An 18,397-nucleotide genomic window follows, 5' to 3' on the forward strand; every position below is an offset into this window, starting at 1 on the left:
AGCCCGATGTGGGACTCGATCCCGGGACTCCAGGATCATGACCTGAGCTGAAGGCAGTTGCTTAACCAACTGAGCCACCCAGGCGCCCGTCTTTTTTTTTTTTTTTTTAAAGATTTTATTTATTTATTTGACAGAGAGAGAGAGACAGCTAGAGAGGGAACACAAGCAGGGGGAGTGGGAGAGGGAGAAGCAGGCTTCCCGCTGAGCAGGGAGCCCGATGCGGGTCTCGATCCCAGGACCCCTGGATCATGACCTGAGCTAAAGGCAGACCCTTAACGACTGAGCCACCTAGGTGCCTCTGAAGTGGGTATTCTTATTCTTAGTTTATAGATAAATTGAGAAGATAAATAACTTGCAGAAGACCTCCAGCTAGGAGGTGACTAAATTGGGATTCTGACCAATAGTTTGAGCTTTGCCCCCCTGAACCTATAGGGCGGTTTGGATTGGGAGTGAACAAGCCTCAGATGCCCCTCACTTGCATATTCCTAAACTGGCAATGGTCTTCTATAGCTGGCAGAGGTTCTGTCAGCAGGGTACTGGCACTGACACCTTTTTGGCAGTCACTAAAGTGTAGGCCCTAAATGTCTCAGTCACCACCTACCATACACACCCTAAAGAACTAAATGAGTCCTTTTTGTGAATGACGGTGTGTGCATGCATGCACATGCATGATGCTTGTGAGACAGGGTGTCAGTGGGTGTGACAGTTTTGAGTGGTGTTGTGAGGTAAGGATGTATGTATGTATGTGGTTGGGAGAAATATCTTGCTTCTTTGAAGATCATTTTTTTGGAAAGGGCCAGAAACCATTTAGAACTATCTGGGGACAAACTGCTCTTGGAATTAGGGAGGTAAGAGGGATGGGGCAGGAGGGAGGCCGTTTTTCTCCACAAGTCCCAACAGGATCATGGGCCCTAGTGTGTATAGAGACAGCACAGGGGGGAGTGGACAAAGCTCAGGCTTTGGGTCCAGACAGACTTGACTTGGGCAAGTTATTCTACTGCTCAGGTTACTCAACTATAATTAGGATAATAATCCCTAACTCATTCAGAAGAGGCCTCCTGGGAATCAGAACCTGGCTTCCCATTGTGACTTCTCAAAGGAAGGCCCTCATCAGTATCCATTCACTGTTTTGTCCTGATAGAGTAGGGGAGGGGTAGGGTGGATGTTACCCATACAGCTGGAGGGTCAGTGTCACCAAAATAAATACTCACTTTCCCAAAGAGTCCGGGACTGGTTCTCCTATGTAGGCATCAATGTACTGAGTCAGAAACAATAATCCCTGGACCCCTTCCAAGGGGCTCCCATGCCTGATTGCTATGGGCACTGGGTGCTCAGAGTGAATTAGAGTGGCTATCCTCAAGGAGTGTCAGCAAAATCTGGTTCTCTGAATGGGAGTAACTACTCTGGTTGCAAATGTTCCATAACTTCATCCACAGTATACCACTTGCTGTTTAGGACAGTCAAATGCTTGGGCCTTTGGCCTCCACAGAAGCTCAGAACTTTACTAGGTATATTAAAGTACATTTAATCATCACATTTGATCTTCAAAACAGGGCAAGGATTGCTGTTACACTCTTGTATAGGACAGGATGCTGATCCATAGACAATAAGAAGAGACTAAGTGAGAACATAGGATTCAACTTTCAGACTAATGTGTTCTGGTCTACTACTATGCCTCATCTCATACTCACACAGTATCTTATGCCTTCATCTAGGGCAGAACCTCTTGGAAATAGAGTAGAAATCTGAGATGGGGCTCCAGACATCAGAGGATCTCTGTTCTGAATTAGAAAAACTCGGTTCTCACCCTAGGGACCCCCCAGTCTGAGAATGAACCTCAACCTCCATGGCCCTGCTAGGTGGTGGGCCTCCCACTGAATACACAGTCCCCACCTCCTGGCCTTTCCCACTCCACACCCTCTCCTTCAATGATTCCATCAACCAAGCTACCTCCCAAATTCTAGTCCCCACTTCACATGGGATGCCCACTGCCCTTCCCAAATAAGTATTTCTTCCCATCTGTCCTCTCTCCTTAATGGCAAGCTTCCCTCCCCATTAGAAAACCTCCTTTCCTATGGATCCTGAGTGAGGGAAGGGTCCTTAGAGCCTGTCTTTCTATTCCAATTTCCACCCCTGTTTCACAGGAGGGAAACAGGCCCAGGGGAAGAAGTACTTGCCTAAAAATATATCACCAGTCACTGGCCAGGTTAAGTCTAGAACCCAGATTACCCAGCCTTTAGCCTCAAACTCCACTACCTCTTCATATACCAGGCCACAGACTTCTTTCCCTCCATCACCCAAACTGAATTAATCACCCAGGCCCCTTGAGTCTTTCTCAAACACATCTCTCCTTTTTAATTTTTTTTTAAGATTTTATTTATTTATTTATTTTTTTAAAGATTTTATTTATTTATTCATGAGAGACAGAGAGAGAGAGAGAGAGGCAGAGGGAGAAGCAGGCTCCCAAGGAGCAGAGAGCCCGATGCGGGACTCGATCCCAGGACCCTGAGATCATGACCTGAGCCGAAGGCAGACGCTTAACCATCTGAGCCACCCAGGCGCCCAAGATTTTATTTATTTGACAGAGCGAGAGAGCACAAGCAGGGGGAACAGTAGAGGGAGAGGGAGAAGCAGGCTCACCACCAAGCAGGGAGCCCAATGCGGGGCTTGATCCCAGGATCCTGGGATCATCACCTGAGCCAAAGGCAGACGCTTAACCATCTGAGCCACCCAGGCGCCCCTCTCCTTTTTAGTTCTTTTTGTTTCCCATTGCCATTGCTCTGGTCAAGTCCTCATTACATCTCACCTGAATTGTTGGGACAGCCTAACTAGCATCAGGTCCCACTCTGCCCACAGGACTCTTCACATTCTGCACACCCCACATCCACCACATGAACTTCCTTTCCTGGATGCCTCAATCAACAGGTCTTTCTTGCTCACTCCGTGTGTTCTGGCCCTAGGCTCAGTTCTGTTGAACACAGAGAGGTAGGGTAGCCTCTTTCAACTTCTGGTTGGAAGTTAGGACAAACAGCAAATGATTCAGGGAAGGATCTGAGTCAGAGTTTTTGACTTGAGGGCTACTGAAGACTTTCTGGATTGGGTGGCTGGGAGAGAGAAAATAAAATTTCCCTTGGCTCCACCATGTACCCCTCCCACTAGAAGATGTATCTCTGTTGTCTCCAAACCCAGTATTACAATAGCCTTTGTGCCTCACCTTGCTGCCTATAGGCACCCCTCACTTAACCACTCTCAGAACCAACCCAGCTACTGGGATATTGAGCATCTTAAACCATAGTTCTGAGCCTGTAGCCTGTGACTATGCTGCTAGCACATTATGTTGTGTGAGTCTAAGAATTTTAACCAGGTATCAAAGTCTTCTGCTATTTGGTTCCACCTTTCCAACCCTGATTTCCAACCCTTCTAGCCACACTAGAAGGTCCTTAACAATGTTTTCCATTTACCCCTTTGTGCCCTTTGTTAAAAATGACTTGCCCCCTTCATTTCTGCCTGATGAAAGCATTAAGACCCTACTTGAGTGCCAGCCATCTCCTCCATGAAGACTTTCCCAGTTTTCCTCAGCTAGGAAGAATCTCCCTGCTCTGAGCTCCTAGGTCTATTTATATACACATTTCTGCCTTGCCTTACTTAGCTCTTGCTGTAGCATCAACTCGGGTAGGTCTGGAGCCCTCGAAGGGTATAGAGAGAGCATCTCATCCAGCCTCTGTAATCGCACTCAGAAGCAGGTGCAGGATGAATGTCTGCCTCACCCACGGTAGGTGCTTAGATAGCGCCTGTTGCCTGAACACAGGACTCGCCGCTTACACCACTCATGTTTAGGTAGCCACCTAACAGAATGGGCTGGACACGGTTAGGTTACACAGCCTGGGGAATTGGGCCATTCCAGCCAGTCGTTAGGATGTCCCTACCAGCCTCCGCTACCCAGCTCCAAATGGGGTGTGAGTGCGAAGGAAGTGGGGCCGGGTAGCCCCGCTGGCTCCTCCTCCGAGTCCACCCTGCGGATCTCTGAGTCTCAGGTATCCTTCCAGTCCAAGGGTCTCAAGAAACTCGAAGGGGCGGTACCGGAGAGATAGGGGCCTTTACCACGGATGCGCTTCCCACTCGCGGCTAGTTTAATTTATTTATTTTATGTTTTTTGGAGGGAGGGAGCATTCAATGAAGGGGAAGAGGTGGAGCGAGGGAAGGAGGCGGGCCCAGGCTGACTGACGCTAGCGCCGGGGAGCCAATGGCCGGTGGGGGGCGTTCCTCCCCATTCAGGACTCCTCGCCTGGCTCGGAAGGTATGTTAAACAGCTGCTTTTAATTTGGTCTCCCCAATCTCGGGCGTTTGGGGGGCTAGCTCGCTGGCCAGTGGCTCAGGCCGGTCCGCCACGGTGCGGGCGCCGCGGGCCCCAGGACGGAGCTAGGGGAGTCTCGGAGTCCGGCGGCCGAGGGAGGCACGGGGCAGGCCAGGAAGGAGAGCTCTTGGCGCCGCCCGCTCGCCAGTGTGTGTGTTTTCCAAGCCGGGCCGGATTCGTGGGGAGGGGGTCGGCCCGGCCCGGGGTCGTCAGTGCGCCGGCCGTGCTGCCTAGTTTATTTCACCGAGCAATCGGTTTCGGTAGGTTTCGGCGGCGGACTGGGTAAGGGGAGGGCGGGGGGAGATTCCCTCCCCCCTCGCTCCTGGAATGCCTTTTAAAAAATTATTGTAAAGAAGAAAATAGGGGATATTCCGTACGCCGACTGGAACCGAGCCTGGGCTGCGGCGCGCGGGCTCGGCAGGGGGCGGCGGCCTGAGCCCGGCAGGCCAGGCCCACTGAGCCCGCGGCTCCGGGAGTTGGTTGAGAGCTGGAGTTAGCGAGCGACCCGGAGCCGGCGGCTTTCCCCGCTAACCATGCTGTGCGAGGGCGGCAGCCACCCGGAGGGTTTTGTTTCGGCCCGCAAACTTGACGGAGGGGGCGGTGGGCGCGATCCGGTGAGGCGCGGGCGCCGTGGGCCGCGGTTGTTACGGACTCTGGGGGCGGGGGCAACGCCGGACTTGCGGGAGGGGCGGCCGGGGGCGGGGGAGGCCACCGGAAAGAGCCCCCAGCGCCTGGCCACTAGCTCCGCGCGCCGGTCTGTGTTCTCCGAAGTCCCGGGCCGTGGCAGTAGAGCCAGCATTCGGCGCCGGAACCCGCCAGGCCGCGAGCCCGCGCGGAACTCGGCCCGGGGTTGTGGAAAACCTCCAGGAACTCGGTGGCGGCTTCGACCCGCGGCCCCAGCTGATCCCCTTGCAAACATGGAGCTGCCTCCTTCCCCGCCCACCCCAAGCCGGCCGCAGCGGCGGCGGCGGCTCCCTTCTCCTCCCCCGGCCGTGCGGCTCGCCCGCTGATGGGGCGGGGGCGCGGGCGTGTGAGCGCGCCCACGAGGGGGTGGCCTGAAAGGGGCAGTGAAGGTCGGAAACTGGGAAAACAGTCTCCACGCTAGGAATCGGGAAAAGGAAATGCATCAGCGGGCGGGGAGGGGCGCGGGGGGCGCGCCTGTCAGCCGGGATGGCGGCCGCGGGCTGGAAGGCGGGGCGCCGGCGCTAACCGCCGGGGTCGGGTGGGGCGATGCCGGGAGAGGAGGCGCCGGGGCCCCGGCCCACGGAGCGCCGAGTTGCCCCTGCCTCCACTCCTTGGCCTAGCCTGTTTACTATCTACTCCAGCAGCCGCCGCTTGTGCAACCCGCCCGGAGGGGAGCTGAGGGGCGGGGCCTTTCCCTCTCTCTTCCACCCACCTCGGGCTCCTCCACAGGGCCCGCCTTCTCTTGTCTTCCACTGGCTGGGCGAGACTCCCTTTTTTCCTTCTCGGTTCTCGACTGGATGACATTCTCTCGAGCTCCGCCTATCGGAGGCCGGGCTGGAGTTTAAGTTGCTAGGATTTTTTTCCGTGAAGGGCGGAGGGAGGATTCCTACGACTTACGTGCGGCGCAAGGTCCCGCCCCCACTCCTGATTGGTGAGATAGTAGTCTCCGCCCCCTCCGCCGGAGCGAGCTAGGATGGGGGGGGAAGTTCACCCCCTGTTCTCCGCCCCTTCCCCTAGCCTGTGTGCGCGCTCTGCACATGTGTGAGTCCCGCCTTGCTCCTTCGAACTGTCCTCCCGCCCGGAAGTCCCGGGTTTGGAGTCCTTGGCGCGGGGAGTGCGGGGGGAGGGGGCGAAGAGAGCTGAGAAGGCACACAATGATTCCTCTAAGGCTGGAGATTCTGGTAGCTTTGCGATGAAGTTAGGGGTTAACGGCATGAGTGGATTTCGGGGCCCTCGGCTCCAGGGGTTCTGCAGGGGTGGGGAGGAGGGGTGGGATCTGCAGAGCCTTCCGGGCCAACTACTAAAGTTCTGACCCTGCGGCCTGGCTATTCTCGCGCCTCTTGACTTCCCGGAGATCACCCTGAATTTAAGCTTGAGAACGCCGCGGACGCCGGCAGCTTGGCCTTAGGTGGCTTTAACTAAAACTCTGAGCAACCTAAGATTGGGCTGGGTGCCTTAGGCAAGGTACAGGGTGGTTCATCCCCTATTGACAGAGAAGTCGGGGGCGGCCCAACCCTGCTTGGATTCGAAGTGGTTTTTGAGGTCCAGGTGGAGCGTCGTGTGGCACCCAGTCCAGGGAGACGGGGACGGCCCAGAGTGAAAGGTACCGTCGATAAGTTCTGCAAAAGTGCCGCTTCTTCCTAACCTCGAAGAGATTTGACTCGAGCGTCGCTTTCGTTGGTGTGACCTTTTTTTTAGAGCTCCGTCTTTGGGCAGGGCTTGGCTCTCATCTTAAGTTACTCATGGAGTTCACGGTTCACTGCCTTGTCCTTACGGCTCGAAGCCATCCTTGGAGTCAGGCCCACCTGTTGCCAGCGCTGGTTTCCTTGCCGTCTCCCCTGGATTGCAGAGGGAGGAGAAGATAGGATCTGGGAGCGGGTTCCCTGGGGCCTGCCACTTGGGGACTGACACGGCTCTCGGGGGAGTAGGCTTTTGCTGGAGAGCGGGAAAACTCTAGTCCCGCCCCCTCCTTTCCTGGCGCTCCTTGAGCGCCCCCCAAAGCAGGGCCAGCGTCCGTTCTCCGCCCCATTTGGTGAATAAATAAAAGCAACCTAGGCATTGCAAGCACTTTGTCTCTGTGTGTTTGAAGCACTATAACCTACACAGAGAAGGCCTAGGGACTGCCATTAACACTTGTTGGCCAAAGGAGTAGGTGAACAGCCATTCTTATCTTTTGTCACCAACTGTGGAATTTTTATTCTTTGTATGAAGTGTGGGGTGAAGGTTCATTTATGCTATGGCCTTTTTGGTCTCCTTATTCAGTTCGAGTCCGAATATGCCTCCAGATATACCCTGGAGATCGCAAACGCTTTACACCTCACGCTCCGCCTTCCGGAGGCTTGCCAGGGCGGTGGCTGTTAGGGCCCTGCCTTCATTTTGGTTATCTCCGCCCTCTTAGGACTGCATACTCAAGTTTAGGGATTGTCGGTGTTAGAAGTGTGCAGCCAAACCTAGCTGCGGGCTGGCAACCACTAGGACGATTTTTCGGCTTGGGTCTCCAGCTCTTAATTCTGACGTACTGAAAGGAGCTGTACGGATCCGGTTGCTCCGGATATTTGTGTTTACAAGGAGGCAGCGTGCGGAAATGTAAATTGTAGAGAGAACTGGATAGGATGAGGTTCTTTTTCTTTCTTTCTTTCTTTTATTTTTTCTTGTAAGGGGCCCTCCACGGTGGTGTGTTGCTGCCTCTCCCTTTCAAATCCCAAGGCTTCGGATCTCAGCTGCTGAGCTCCGCGCCCCCTCCTGTTTCGGGCCCTGGAACTCTCTGCACTTCAGTCTCTAGTGTAAACATTCCACAAAAGGACTGCTAAGGTTCAGCCTCCTCGCGCGGGGCGGAGTCAGCTCCTTTCTAGACGGGCGTCCTGGCCAATGGAGGCTGCTACCGGCGCCGAGATATCCAATCGGGTGGTTGGGGGCGGGGCCTGCCTCACTTACGGACATTTTACCCCACATCGGTTACTTACCTTCCTGGGGCAGCGAGAGAGCCCGGGGTAGCCTTCCAATGCGATGACCGGCGAGGGCGGGAGCCGACTTGTTGGGCCTGTGGCTGAGACTGCACGGGGCGGGATATGTGGAGTCCTCCAATGAGACGTGAAGAGCTCCCCTGCTTCCTCCAATAGTGTTGAGGCGTGGGGGTGGGATTCAGCAATTCGCCTCCAATAGGCGGGGTTGAGTTAGGGAAGCTCCCCGCCAATAGGGGCGTGGAGAAGGTGAGCGGCTCCCCCTCCCATCCCAGCCGAGGGGGAAGGGGCGGGCAGCCGGCAGGCAGGGCACAGCGATTGGTTAAACCTTTGACGGGCGGATAATGCGGCCTGTGGTGGAGCGAAGTTGAGTCTTCCCTCTGCGGGGCGGGCCGGGGGAGTGGGCGGGATTTCCCGGGTAACAGAGAAGCGGCCGCGGCGGTAGAGGCGGCGGAGACGGTTTCTCCATCTTTCCCCCCCTCCCCTTCCCCCCTCGGAGTTTCCCTCCCTCCCTCCCTCCCTCCTTCCCAGTCTGGGCACTGGGGCCTGTGACCGTTTCGTTAGCGGAGAGGAGGCTGCCAGTCCGCTTCGGCGGGCCTGTGCCTTCGCCGTTCTCGGGGCCTCCCTGCTGAGCCCGAGGCTCACGCCGAGAGGGACACGCAGTGAGGAGCGGCCGAAGCAGCTTTGCGGTGAGAGCACGCCGGGCCAGGGTCGGGGCGGGGAGCCTGGTGGCGGGTAACGCTGGACTCGAGGGTGTGTATTTTTAGGGGGGCTGACCTCCTCGGCTTCCCGTAGAGCAGGCGGGCGGGAGGTGTGTGGATGTGTGAGGGGGGTGGGGGGCGGAGCGGGGTAGCTCTTCGTGCGGGAGGGGGAGGAGAGCGTAGTCCCGGTGCGCGCGGAGGGGGCGGGCTCTCGCGCCGCCGCTCAGGGGCGGGGCCGGCGCGCGCGTGCGATTGTGGAGAAAGGGGCGGGGCCGGTCCTGGCTAAGTGCTGTTTGCGGTCGACCACCCCTCCTATCTTCCCGAGGTGGGCGGGGCCTCAGCTGGGCAGCCGCGCACTGGCATGCTGGGGTTGGGGGACGGGCAAGGGGTCTCCCGCGTGTGGTTTCGGGGCGCGGCAGGGAGGGGGCGTGAAGTCTGCTTTCCTCCGCCTTCTCGGGATCCGGTTGGCCGGAGGGGCCGTACGGAGCGGCGATGCCACTCCCCCAGGCCGTCCTCCCCCCTCCCCCCGGTTTCCGCCTCCTTGGCAAGTGAGGCGGGGTTCGGGAAAGCCCGCTGTCCGGTCTGGCTTGGAGTCGCGGCGCCCAGATCTGCCCCGCCCTACGTCTCCGTGGGGTGGGAGGGGCTCCCGCCGACTCTGAGCTGCGGAGGTGTCAGGACTTACTCTTGTGGCTCGGCCATGCCTTTTGCCTGGGGCAAGAGGGCTGTGTGCCAGAGCTGTTGTCTGTCTTAGCTGCACGCAGCGTAGATGGCACCGTTCAGCCTTGGAGAGTGGGAGCATGGTCACCGCCGCTTGTAATTTTTGGAGCGAGGTGCTCAAGGTCCTTTCGTTGGGAGTCTTGCAGTGGAGTGGCTGCTCGTGCTGTGACCATGCTTCCGCAGCGGTGATTGTGGGGGGAGGGGCGGAGAGTCATCAGAGACTAGAAATGTGGCCGGGGACAACCTTTCTTGGAGTTCCCTTAGGTTCAGTTACTGTGGCTGTACGGGGCGGGGTTTCCTTTGAGCCAATAGGGTGGTGGGTAGTTAGACTTGGCCACTGTTAGGTGCCTTAGGACTTCAAACCCAGTTAGCCAGAAAAAGTCTTTAAGCTGAGATTTAGAAAAGGAAGGGTTGGATTTACATTTTACTATTTAAAACTATATGTTTATAAAAGATGGTGATTTAAAAAAAAACTCAGACTGAATAAAATACTCTGATTTCTTCCGCTCTCGCTTTTTTGAATGCTTTCATTGTACATACAGGTGGTTCTGCTATGTAAGCTTAATTTCACAAAGAAATAAGTTGCAATTTAGGTAATTAGAGGTGTTCTTGAAGAGTCTTCTCTTCTGGTTTTATGTAATTCTGTTAGAACATCTAGACCATTTCTATTTATATTCTATAAAACATAGTGTTCTTGCCCTGTTTTGTTACAGAGAGGGTGAAGTCGAGGACTAATGTAGTTTTGTGTATGTGACTTTCGTAGCATTGCCCTCTGACCTTTATTGGGGAGTTGCCTTAGGACATTTCATGTTTAATGAACTATTTAATTTTTTTAAGTTTTTTTTTTTTTAAAGATTTTATTTATTTATTTGACAGAGAGATAGAGAGACAGCACAAGTAGGCAGAGTGGCAGGCAGAGGGAGAAGGAGAAGCAGGTTTCCTGCCGAGCAGGGAGCCCGATGTGGGGCTCGATCCCAGGACCCTGGGATCGTGACCTGAGCTGAAGGCAGCCGCTTAGCTGACTGAGCCACCCAGGCGCCCCTAAGTTTTTTTTTTTTAATTTAAGTAATCTCTATACCCAACATGGGGTTCAAGCTTAAGAGATCAAGAGTCACATGGTCTTCTGGCTGAGCCAGCCAGGCGCCCCATAATGAATTATTTTAAATGAGGTTTTTGCTCTGACTTGATACGTTCTCTTTTCTTAAGAGAAATTACATGTTTTTGATATTTTTTCATGAGAATATAAACACGGAGGAATGTATTGGAGGAATGTATTTATAGACTAATATCTGAGCAAGCCATCTGGCTGATACCTGAAGTTAAATTCTAGATTTGTGCTTTGTTCAGGTGGGACTGAGAGCTTGATGTCCTGCCCTATATTCATGTGAAGAGAGTAAGTCCCATCTCAGTTAAGGAAGTAGCAATGGCAAAGGTAGCTTTTTCATTTGAGTGCTAGTGACTGTGTTAGAATTGGTGTGGATACAGAAAGCCTGGGTGTTTTTTCTGATGTTATAAACTGCCAAAGATAGTGGAGATAGTGGAGAGGAAGGTTTGGTCAACACAAAGTTGTTCCTACCATTTGCAGTGCTGTCTGCTGGGAAACACGGAAGACCTAAATCATGCACTTAATATGTTGTCTCTTAGGGCACCAGGGTCAGAAGTCCCATATATGCTTTAAGGATTCAAGTAAGAACCTGGATGTACTATATTAGGAAAGTTTTTATAAATGCTTCTTACCTTTCCAAATAGCAGTATGGTATATACTATAGTTTTGTCAGAGTTAAGACCCTAGATAGATTGGCATTTTGTAATTAAGAAGGTTTTACCCTAAGAGTAAGGGTTTTTTTTGTTTTTTGTGTTTTTTTGAGGAAAGAGGTATGTAGTAATTTGATAAGATTCTTGGCAAAGCATAGTCCTGTTTACATCTTATGTACAGACAAGATAACTGGAGATCTTTTCAAGGCAGATGTTAATGGCTGCAAATTTTAGTCAGAATTAAAAGATTATGTCCATGTCATTCAGTAATCTAGTGAAGTGCTTTAAAAGGCTTTCTCGGGACGCCTGGGTGGCTCAGCTGGTTGGGCGTCCGTCTTTGGCTCAGGTCATGATCCCAGCGTCCTGGGATCAAGTCCCGCATTGGGCTCCTTGCTGGACAGGGAACCTGCTTCTCCCTCTGCCTGCTGCTCGCTCTCTCTCTCTCTTGCTCACTCTCTCTGACAAAATCTTAAAAAAATAAAATAAAAGGCTTTCTCCTTCTTCTAATACTACTAAGAGTTGTTAAGCTTTACTTTCTGTAGATTTTTCTAGAAATGATAAATGATAGTTAACATGCTTTTTATTTTTTAAAAAAAGATTTATTTGAGAGAGCGTGTGCATGCAAGGTGGGGTGGGGGGACGCACAGTGGGGGGAGGCGCAGAGGGAGAGAAAGAAAGAATCCTCAAGCAGACTCCCTGCTGAGCACGGAACCCAATGTGGGGGCTCCATCCCAGGACCCTGAGATCATGACCTGAGTCGCAGTCAAGAGCCAGCCGCTTAACCAGCTGAGCCACCCAGGCACCCCATTAACATGCTTTTTAAAACTATACCCTCTGTCTACATGAAAAATAAGAACTTTCATTTTTTTCTAAAGATTTATTTTTTAAAAAATTAAAAAAATAAAGATTTATTTATCCTAGAAAGAGAGAGAAAGCGGGGGAAATCGGAGGGGTAGACGAACCATGAGAGACGATGGACTCTGAAAAACAAACTGAGGGTTCTAGAGGGGAGGGGGGTGGGAGGATGGGTTAGCCTGGTGGTGGGTATTGAGGAGGGCACATTCTGCATGGAGCACTGGGTGTTATGCACAAACAATGAATCATGGAACACTTCATCTAAAACTAATGATGTAATGTATGGGGATTAACATAAGAATAAAAAAAAAGAATTGAAAAAAAAAAGAGCACACGCACACATATGAGCTGGAGGGGCAGAGGGTGAGGGAGAGAGAATCTCAAGCAGACTGTGTGCCAGCTCAGGTTGAGATTACGACCTGAGCCAAAACCAAGAGTGGAAGGCTTAACCGACTGCACCACCCACATACCCCAGTAAGAACTTTCATTTATTGAGCCCTTATTATGTCCCAGGCACTGAGTTAGGCACTGTACATTTATTAATCCACGTAATCTTCATGATAACCCTGTCTAGTGGGTACTATGAAGTCCTTGTTTTAAAATCTTTTTTTTTTTTTATTTTTTTATTTATTCATCTGAGAGAGAATGAGATAGAGAGAGGATGAGAGGGGGGAGGGTCAGAGGGAGAAGCAGACTCCCTGCCGAGCAGGGAGCCCGATGCGGGACTCGATCCCGGGACTCCAGGATCATGACCTGAGCCGAAGGCAGTCGCTTAACCAACTGAGCCACCCAGGCGCCCTGAAGTCCTTGTTTTAAAGATGAGGAAACAGTGACAGAGATTAGAACTGTGGTAAGTGGCATGACAGATGTGAACCCTGGTGTTCTGGTTCCAGAGTCCCTGCTTTTAACTCTACACTTCATTTATGTCTGGTCTAAGGATAGTGAACAGAGAAGGAGCAGTGTGCTATTAAAAACAATTGAGGTAAAACATATATAACAAAATTTACCATTTTAACTATTTTTAAGTGTACAATTCAGTGGCATTAAGTACAGTCACTTTGTTGTGCAACTGTTTCAACCATCCATCTCCAGAACTTTTTTTTTTAAGATTTTATTTATTTATTTGAGAGAGAGAATGAGATAGAGAGAGCATGAGAGTGGGGAGGGTCAGAGGGAGAAGCAGACTCCCCGCTGAGCAGGGAGCCCCATGCAGGACTCGATCCCGGCACTCCGGGATCATGACCTGAGCCGAAGGCAGTCGCTCAACCAGCTGAGCCACCCAGGCGCCCCTTTCTCCCGAACTTTTTCATCTTCCCCCAACTGAAACTGTACACATTAAACAACAGCTCCTTTATCTGTCTATCTCTCTGTCTCTCTCTCTGTCTTTAAACATTTTTGGGGGGCTCCTGCGTGGCTCAGTCGTTAAGCGTCTGCCTTCAGCTCAGGTCATGATCTCAGGGTCCTGGGATTGAACCCCACATTGGGATTCCTGTTCAGCAGGAAGCCTGCTTCTCCCTCTCCCACTCCCCCTGCTTGTGTTCTGCTCTCGCTCTCTCTCTCTGTCAAATAAATAAATAAAATCTTAAGAAAAAAATTTTTTATTTTAGAGCATGAGTGTGTGCACAGGGGTGGGGGCAGAGGGAGAGGGAGGCAAAGGGAGAGAGAGAAGCAGACTCCCCGCTGAGTGCAGAGACCCTCGTGGGGCTCGATCTCAGAACCTTGAGATCATGACCTGAGCCAAAATCAAGAGTCGGCCGCTTAATCAACTGAACCACCGAGACTCTCCAACAAACAGCCCCTTTAAATCTCTCCTCAGCCCCTAGCAACAACCATTCTACTTTATGTCTGTGTGAGTTTGACTACTCTAGGTATCTTATATAAGTGGAATCATACAGTATTTGCCCTTTTGTGTCTGGCTTATTTCACTTAGGGTTCTCAGGGTTCATCCATGTCGTAGCACATATCAGAATTATCTTCCTTTTTTTTTTTTTAAAGATTTTATTTATTTATTTGAGAGAGAGAATGAGAGAGAAAGCACATGAGAGGGGGGAGGGTCAGAGGGAGAAGCAGACTCCCTGTCAAGCAGGGAGCCCGATGTGGGACTCGATCCAGGGACTCCGGGATCATGACCTGAGCCGAAGGCAGTTGCTTAACCAACTGAGCCACCCAGACGCCCCAGAATTACCTTCCTTTTTAATGGTAATTAATATTGCATTATATGTATATATCACCTTTTGTTGATTCATGTATCAGTAGACATTTGGGTTGTTTCCACCTCTTGGCTATTGTGAATAACGCCATAAAGAACATGGATATATAAATATCTCTTCAAGTACCTGCTTTGAATCCTTTTGGGTATATACCCAGAGGTGGAATCGCTGGATCAAATAGTAAATCTGTGTTTAATTTTTTGAGGACCTAGCAGTGTGCTTTTGAAAGCAGCTTTGAGGGAAAAAATTGGGACTCAGATTCTAAAGGGGAATTGAGTCAACACCCATTTCTTGACCACCTTCTTAAGTAGCCCTGGGCTGACACAGGAAGAGTCTTTGTCCCGGAAAAGTTTACATTCTTACAAGGAAAGGCAAATATTCACATGATGATTTTACTACACATGAGTGGAGATTGAGTGCTGTAAGAGTGAATTACAGAGAGCTGAAAGGAATTCAGAGGAGGGAGAGCCTACCTTGGGTGGAGGAGGAGAGGACACTGAATGAGCAACAGGAGGGTGAAGCCTGAAATCATAGATCCAGTTGAAGCAGATTGTTAAATGAATGACCTTAGACATCTGAAAGTACCCCCAGAGAGTGCTTTGGGGTGTTAGAAGGAATGGCATTATGTTGAAATTCGCACATGAATTGTAGTCTCTTCCAGAGTTTGTGAATCCTGTTCTCTTCAGTTTACAGACCTGATTGCTTCTACTGCTTTGGAAGGTGTTTAAGAATCATAGTGAAGAAATAATGGACTTGGCACGTATGTCACTGTTACCCTGTCAAGCTCAAGATATATTAATATGGCCAACTATTGTTTACTAATACTTCCTTTCCTTCACATGTCTTCCTATTTCTACTTCAGTAAGTGAGTAGAAGAAGTAATATCTTGGGACTTTTATCTTTTTCTGGTTACAGCTTAAGTAAATAATTCCGGATACTCTTTTGTTAAGGTTAAGGTTATCCAGCAGCATACCCAGCAGGGTAGTCTGTATTTTGCCATTATTGCATTATATTCTTTACAAATATTTCAAAGAATTTTGGTTTTGTGCCACTTTTTTTTTTTTAAAGTAGGCTTCCTCCAACGTGGGGCCTGAACTCATGACCCAGAGATCAAGACCTGAGCTGAGATCAAGAGTTGGATGTTTAACCGACTGAACCATCCAGGCACCCCCTGCCACTTTTTTTTTTTTTTTTTAAGATTTTATTTATTTGAGAGAGAGAGGGCAAGGGGCGGGGAGGGGAGGAGCAGAGGGAGAGGGACAAGCAGACTCTGCTTAGCACAGAGCCCAGTGTGGGGCTTGATCCCATGACCCTGAGATCATGACCTGAGCCAGAATCAAGAGTCGGATGTGTAACCAACTGAGCCACCCAGGTGCCCCTAAATATAAATTCTAATTGTATTTAGACAATTATCTGTCTTAATTGTCTTTTAACAACATATTAAAAATACCGAAAAACCTTGGCTTCCTTTAATTATGTAACTTTCTTTTTGGGTCTCTTTCTTCAAAAGACATGCCTAGTGAGATTTGTTCTCATATATAATCAAACGTATAGAGGTTTTTGTCCCTGTGCGTTTGTGGGGCAACTGGTTTTCTTCAGCAAGAGCTGCACCAATGACTTAGTCCATCTAGACTGGGACTTAACTTTTGTGATAGCCTCAGTGCCTAGGATAATATTGGCACATAATAGGTGATAAAAAGTATACAAACTGAACTCAAATTGCAATTTAAAGTTTGTTAACTAGAGGCTACATCTGTTTGGTTGCAATTAGCTTCAAAGTTAGGCATTTATTAGTAGCAGTTTCGAAGGCATACATCTCTTTTTTGACCTTCCCTTCTCTTGCTTTTTTTTTTTTTTTTTAAAGATTTATTTATTTATTTATTTGAGAGAGAGAGAGAGAATGAGAGAGAGCACATGAGAGGGGGGAGGGCCAGAGGGAGAAGCAGACTCCCTGCCAAGCAGGGAGCCCGATGCGGGACTGATCCAGGAACTCCAGGATCATGACCTGAGCCGAAGGCAGTCGCTTAACCAACTGAGCCACCCAGGCGCCCCCTTCTCTTGCTTTTGTACTACTTACCATCTTTCTGTCTTGTGTGTCTGCATTTTATTTGTACTTAGAGAATCATGGCTGCGGGTGCTTCCTCAGTCCTGCTGATATGATATCTTTGCTGATTTCTGGGTTAATGAAGGATATACAGGTCTATAGTCCCTAATCTGCAGCTCTAAAACACAAGAATTTTTGTTTGTTTGTTTTTTGGTAAGTTTGGTTCCACAACTAATTAAGGGCCACCAGCCTGGTCTAGGCTGTCTCACTTGATGCAGAAATGTGAATGTGCTTAATTAAGGAGAGTTACCTTGTATACTCTATCACCTTTCTAAAATCCAAACTGCTGATAACTTCCAAATTTCTCTAACCGGGGGCCTCTCCCCTGTACTATAGACAAACATAACCCGTGGCCCACTTCATATTTTCTCTTGGATATTTATTAGGCATTTGACTTCTTTTTTTCTTTTTTTTTTTTTAAAGATTTTATTTATTTATTTGAGAGAGAGAGTGAGAGAGAGAGAGCACAAGAGGGAGGAGCGGGAGAGGGAGAAGCAGACTCCCCGCCGAGCAGGGAGCCCGATGCGGGACTGATCCAGGAACTCCAGGATCATGACCTGAGCCGAAGGCAGTCGCTTAACCAACTGAGCCACCCAGGCGCCCTTTTTCTGTCTTTTTTATATTTGATCTTCAGCAAATCCTATTTGCTCTATATTCAAAATATTACCCGGAATTTGATCACTTAATACCACCACCACCACCCTACTCCCAACTATAGCAGTGATCACAAGTACATCTCTAGCTTGGATTATCAGTTACCTTAACTGTTCCCTCTGCTTTGTTATTCAGCATCTCTTTAGGCTGTTCTTAGCACAGCAGCCAGGTGAGTCTTAAAACTTAACTCAGATCATGTCACTTTTCTGCTTAAAACCCACCAGTGGCTTCCCATTTCAGTCTGATTATTAAGCTTGGGTCCTTATTATGACCTCTGAGAAGAAACACAATATGCTCTCTACCTACTAACCCCAACCCCATTACTTCTCTGATTTCATTTTCTACCAGTCTGTCTTTCCTCCATTCTGTTCCAGTTATACAGCCTTTTTGCTGTTCTTGGAAAATATTAAGCACATATATGCATCAGGGTCTTTGCATTTCCTGTTCCTTCTGCTTGTAATGCTTCCTCACTGATTTCCACATGGTTAGCTCTCTACTATTTTACCCAAAAGTTACCTTATCAGTGAGGTATTCTTTGGTCACTTGTATCTAAAATTTCAAAAACCCTTCTTTTTCTTCTTAGCACTTGTCACTGTCTAGTGTTCTGAACACTTTGTGTACTGTCTTTTTCTCCCTCTTCATGTAAACTTCATGAAGGAGGAAATTTTTGTTTGGTTTGCTGCTATATCCCCAGCTCCTAGAAGAATGCCTGGCACATAGTATGTGCTCAATATATATTAGAGGGTGCGTGCATGAGTGAGTGAATGATTTGAATTCTACCATAGACAAGACTGTATGCTGTGCACAGTGGTGGATACAAAGCTGGTTAAAGGTGTACATGCCCAGGCCTGTGTGGGGGCAGACATATAGCTAATAGGATAAAGACAGGATGAGGTTAAGTGACACATCTACCTATCCCGTTAACTGTCTCAAGTCCTATTCTTTTTTGAGAGAGAGGAAGAGAGTGCGAGGCAGGGAGGGACAGAGAGAGAGGGCAAGAGAGAGAATTGTAAGCAGGCTCCACACTGAGCACGGAGCCCAAAGGGGGGCTTAATCTCACGGCCCTGCGATCATGACCTGAGCCAAAATTAAGAGTTGGAGGCTTAACTGACTGAGCCACCTAGGCACCCCTCAAGTCCTATTTACAATGCTTTCTTGATAGCTGTAGCTAGCTTATCTTCTGTTATTTATGCTCAGTCTGTTTTATACCATTCTCAGTTAATTTAGAGAAACCTTGTTACGGGGCGCCTGGGTGGCTCAGTCGGTTGGGCATCTGCCTTCAGCTCAGGTGATAATCCTGGGGCCCTGTGTCGGGCTTCCTGCTCAGTGGGGAGTCTGCTTCTCCCTCTGCCTCTCCACCTCCCCCCTGCTCGTGCTCTTTCTCGCTCACTCTCTCTTAAATA

General features: G+C 50.0%; 1 protein-coding gene across 4 annotated transcripts in view; it reads left to right on the forward strand.

Moving 5' to 3' along the window:
* Window positions 1–4,209: 4,209 nt before the first annotated feature.
* The window catches only part of SIN3A (SIN3 transcription regulator family member A), a 70,445-nt gene continuing 56,257 nt past the window's right edge, over window positions 4,210–18,397 (forward strand). The window contains exon 1 of one of the 4 annotated variants that reach the window (XR_010404941.1): window positions 4,210–4,297. The gene's annotated coding sequence lies outside the window, so the exon portion shown is untranslated. Of the gene's footprint in view, window positions 4,298–8,434; window positions 8,688–14,347; window positions 14,997–18,397 lie in introns of those variants that run through there. The other 3 variants (XM_045899663.3, XM_045899662.3, XM_064570129.1) reach the window with 3 other exon arrangements.

This window comes from Mirounga angustirostris, unplaced genomic scaffold (assembly GCF_029215605.1).
Source record: "Mirounga angustirostris isolate CCGP_5_RB_7025 unplaced genomic scaffold, mMirAng1.0.hap1 SCAF_9, whole genome shotgun sequence".
Lineage (NCBI taxonomy): Eukaryota > Metazoa > Chordata > Mammalia > Carnivora > Phocidae > Mirounga > Mirounga angustirostris.